This window comes from Propithecus coquereli, unplaced genomic scaffold (assembly GCF_000956105.1).
Source record: "Propithecus coquereli isolate 6110/MARCELLA unplaced genomic scaffold, Pcoq_1.0 Scaffold92, whole genome shotgun sequence".
NCBI classification, from domain to species: domain Eukaryota; kingdom Metazoa; phylum Chordata; class Mammalia; order Primates; family Indriidae; genus Propithecus; species Propithecus coquereli.
In genome coordinates, this window is record NW_012155507.1 from 5853067 (window position 1) to 5858337 (window position 5271).

Below are 5271 nucleotides of genomic sequence, written 5' to 3' on the forward strand. Positions count from 1 at the left end.
GACATGGCAATATGGCACAACCCAGGAGTCTATCCTAAAAATCCTGACCTACATAGCATCATTTTTGCAAGACTTACTAATAGGCTGAATTATATTAGTCTCTCTAAACAAGGAAGAAATATTTTAATTGTTCCAAAAACAAAGGAGGCAGATACTAAAACTCTGAATTTTGGAAAACAGTGAAACTTTGTTATAAATATTTTCATTATCAACTTCTTGCAGACATCATTCATTTAAAAAGTCCTAGTCAAGACCAATAAAGAAGCTTCATCTCCTGATATTAAAAAAGCCTAGTAATTTAAAAACAGTAATAAAGAATTTCACTATCTTTGTACATTACATTTTAGTATATAAAGCTATTAAATTTTTCAGTGTCAAGAGCAAAGCATTACCCGCTACCTAGCTTCATCATTGGAAAGTGGACACTTGAGATCCAGCAATATATACTAACAGCTATGTACATTACTTGTGTTTACTGTAGTAATGTCATTTTACTATCAATTTATGAAGTAATAACACTAGCCAAATACACAGAGACAAATGCCAAAAATGATGTGTTTTGTATGTATGTATAGCTTGGGGCATGGCTATCAAGTAATAAGACTGATTTAATACTTTACAGTCATAGCACATTAAAAATATATTGCCAGAGGGATAATAGTCTCACATATGAAAAATATCTATATGGAAAAGGCTGTGATTTATTGCAAAGCAGAATATATAGCAAATTCCAAGGAAAGGCACATAATTTTTAAAAAAAAATTTTTTTTTTTTTTGAGACAGTCTCACTGTGTTGCCCCGGCTAGAGTGCCGTGGCGTCAGCCTAGCTCACAGCAACCTCAAACTCCTGGGCTCAAGCGATCCTCCTGCCTCAGCCTCCCGAGTAGCTGGGACTACAGGCATGCTCCACCATGCCCAGCTAGTTTTTTCTATATATTTTTAGTTGTCCAATTAATTTCTTTCTATTTTTAGTAGAGACGAGGTCTCGCTCTTGCTCAGGCTGGTCTCGAACTCCTGAGCTCAAACAATCCGCCCGCCTTGGCCTCCCAGAGAGCTAGGATTACAGGCGTGAGCCACCACGTCCGGCCAAAAAAAAATTTTTAAATTTAATGGCTTAGGCCAAAGTCTCAGTTACTTTTTGGAGAATTGTGAACTATTAGGGATAGAAGAATGCTTTCCTTTTTCCTCTTCTTTTTTTCCCTTTTGTGATGTTTCCCTTTCTTGATTTACTCTTTTTTTCTTGTCTTTCTTCTGATAATTTTTGTTTCTTTTATTGTGAAATATCTTCTTCAGTGGAACTGGATGAATAAGACCTTTTCCTTTTTTTTTTTAATTTGATTTTCTCTTTTTTCTTCTCCTCTTCTTCATTTATTCTTTTTTCCTGTAATGCCTGCAATTTATTCTCTTCCTCATTCTCTTCATCACTATCTTCACTGCTTGTACTGCTGACATCCAAAACTATGTCCCTTTTGGGGTCTACTCGGAGAAAATTGCAGCAGTCAAAAGTCGGCTGACCAGGGTAGCCATATTTTTTACAGCCTGCTCTAATGCTGTCCTTGTTGCAACCTGGGACCACCATGACGGTGCTAAGAGAGGTCGCTGGAGCCTTCAGCTTTCAAGAAAGCGTTGGCTTCCCGACAGCTGCGTGGACAACACACAGCCAAAGCGGCCTTTTTCTTCCACCCGCAATGGGGCACCTTCGCTACAGTCAGGAAAGAAAGGCCCTGTCCTAAATCAATTTCTTAAAGAACAGATAAGAAAAAATATTCAGCATTATTTTGGATTGCTAAAAAAGTAGTCGTAGTTATTACATTTTTAAGTGGAAGGCTTTCCCTTCAAAGGTTACAATGAAAAGTGGCATTCTTCAAAAAAAAAAATTTCATGGGAATCATTACATAAATTGCTGAATTCGATCAATTATTACATAAGCACTTGGAAAATATAAAAATTAATAAGCAAATGTGACTTATTTATTCAAACTGGTTTACAAAGAATTAATGGAATCAATGATAAAATGAAGTGGGAAATTAATAACACAGACACCAAATACTACCCTATTATTGTAGATTCTGCATTGGCTGTGACAAACACCAATTAGTTGGTGATTATTGGGTACTATTTTTTTTTTAACTTTTTTACCAACTGGAAACAGTCTATTCAGTGACTTTATTTAACACACTGAACAAGACCTCTAATGGTTATAAACTGCCATTGAACAACATTTGCAGTCAGTAAGACAATGCAGCTGTCAAGAAAGGTTAGGACAAAGGGCTGCAAGCACTCTTTAAAGACATTAAGAACTAGCAGAATATGCAGCTCCTTCCCTTAATAATTGAAAAAAAAGGCTGCCCCCACAATACTTTAAGTTTTTACTATTTTGGCATATTGTCATAATTATATGTTTTCTTTTCTGACTTATCCGATAGATGAAGTAGTTTAAATACACATGGCAACTTGGATTCTTCTTTTAAGAGTCTAAATGTAATAGGATAATCTGCCCATTATAAGGCTTTTCATGGCTAGCAACATGGATATAAATGCCATTTTAAGGGCTCTAAAATATATTTGTGACGACTTGGAAGGAAACCCAAATGCAAACAAGATACAAAAAGTATTCAAAAGGTTGATAAAACACTAATGCCATTTAGGTTCCATTTGGAAAGATATTTTGCAATATCTCAGTAAAACAAGTGAGAAAATTCTGAATCCTGATAGGGAGGCATTTTTAGGGTACAGTATTGGTTTCCTACTGCTGCTATAATAAATGACCACACAATTAGTGGCTTAAAACAATGCAAACAACAAAATCTTATGGTTCTGGAGATCAGAAGTCTGAAATCAGTTTCCCTGGGCTAAAATCAAGGTATTGGCAAGTTTCTGGATGCTCCAGGGCAGCAGTCCGCGAAATTTTTGACACCAGGGGCAGGTTTCATGGAAGACAATTTTTCCATGGACAGAGCCGGGGTAGGGGGTTGGGGACCACAGCTCTAGGGCAGAATTTATTCATTGCCTTTTCCAGCTTCTGGGGCCACCTGTTTTTATTAGCTCATGGCTCCTCCCTCCATCTTCAAAGCCAGCAGCATTGCATTGCCAAATCTCTCTCTCTGACTACTGCCCCTGCTTGCATCATCACATCTCCTTCCTCTGACTCTGAGCCTTCTGCCTCCCTCTTAAAAGAACTTTTATGATTGCATTGGGCTGACCCAGATCACACAGGATAATCTCCCCGTCTCAAGATCCTTAATTTAATCACATCTGCAAAGCCCTTTTTGTCATGCAAATTAACATATTCACCGGTTCCTGGGATTAGAATGTGGAAGTCTCAGGGGGCATTATTTGTCTACCACAGTTTCACATCCACCCTACATACAGCATACATTCACACCGTCCCAAAGTCCCCCAACATCTCACTTCATGAAAACATCAATTTAAATCCAAAATCTCATCTACGTCTCACCAGTCCAAAAGTACCAAGTATCGGATGAATCATCTAAATGAGGTATGGATGAGGAGGCTCTGGGTATGGTCCATCCCAGGGCACAAGTTTTCTTCATTTGTGGAACTGTTAAAAAAAAAATTATCTGCTCCGGAATACTATGGTGGGGGGGACATAGGATATCAGTTATAGACATTCCTGTTCAAAAGGGAGAAAATAGAAGGAAAAAAGGAGTCACCAGTTCTAAACAGTTTCAAAATCTAGTTGGGCAAACAACATGAGGTTTCAAGGCCTGGGAATAACTCTCTGGGCCTGAGGCTCTGTCCTTGGAGTCATCCTTCCTTTTTCATGATGAGTAGCATGTGTTTACAGCCAAGAAGTTTTATTAGGCTGTTTTCTGCCTGTAGAATTTTGGGAGTCTGTGGTAGTGTCAGGAAGTCAATGAAAAAATATTACATTGTTTTTCTGGATTTTATGACTCTAGTGGTACTTGTGAGCCTTTAAAAATTTATAATTTGTTGTGATTTCATTTCTCACTCTAAATATATATTCACTTCTTATCTTACTTCGTACTCATAGTTTTATATACTTTTTTCTTAAAGAGGGCCCCCTAAATTGTTGACCTTCAGACCCCATGAAGCCTGGATCCACCACTGGTATAGACGAGGAGATTTTGTTTTTTCTAATTGCACACCCCTGTCAGTTAAAAAATGTTGAACAAGCAGTGTATGTATGTTTGGGTATTTCACATATTTATAAATTGTGTACATATACTATTATACTACTATGTATAATATATTATATAATATATTAACAATAAACACATACAAAATATAAAGAATATGAGATAAAGAGAAAATAATGTTTAAAAATATCTTAATTCGTAAGATCATAAGTTATTATCTCAGGAAAATAATAGGCCTGGGAGATGTTCATTATTAATAATGTGGGACACAGATCTACAGATATTCCTTATTACTTCAATTTTGGAGGCGGATATTGTCTGATCTGACTAGATTGTTCATTGTGGCTGATGAAGAACTTGTCCTAGGAGTAGGAGAAATGTCAGTTCTGCCATTTTCTTGTTATTGGCTTGTGCTGCTATCATTATTAGAATTATTTTCAATTTGCAGTTATTTGCAATTTGCAGAATTATTTTCAATTAGGCTCTTTGCATGAATCTAATCAAGCTGCTTGTCTATGTTTTGAGGACTGATTTATTTAAAACTAGATAATATAATTAGAAATCCCCTTCGTGAGTTACAGGTAAACAACAATTCATGGCAATCTTCTGAAAGAGAATGAAGAGGTGAGGCTCTCGCTGAGATCCCCTCTGCCTTGTACAACTCTCCCTCTTCTCTCTGGAGACCTCATGACTGAGATAATGAATTGGGAGAGGACAGCACTGTCAAAATGTACATTGAAGATAATTTAACAAAAGAGAGCTCCATGCACCTACCACCCAAATTCTCGTATGTTAATAGTTTGCAATATAGTTTGCTTTGGATCTTTTTATTTTATTAAAGAAATAAAGTATTATAGATACAGTTGAAGTCCATTTGTTCTTCCTACTCAATCTCTTCATCCCCAGAGGAACTATATCCTAATGCTGGTGGGCATTCTTCTCACTCATTTTCATATGTATAATTTAACTACATATGTATATATAGAGACAAAATCTAGTATTGTTATGCATGTTTTTAACTTTTTATAAATGTTTTAAGATGTATATAAACCTATCATCTTTTTTTTGAGACCGAGTCTGGCTCTGTCGCCCCAGCTAGAGAGCCGTGGTGTCATCATAGCTCACAGCAACCTTAAACTCCTGGGCTCAA

General features: G+C 36.7%; 1 pseudogene; it reads right to left on the reverse strand.

Annotated features, from left to right (window-relative positions):
* Window positions 1–1289: 1289 nt before the first annotated feature.
* Window positions 1290–1579, reverse strand: LOC105826832 (annotated as a pseudogene).
* Window positions 1580–5271: the final 3692 nt, after the last annotated feature.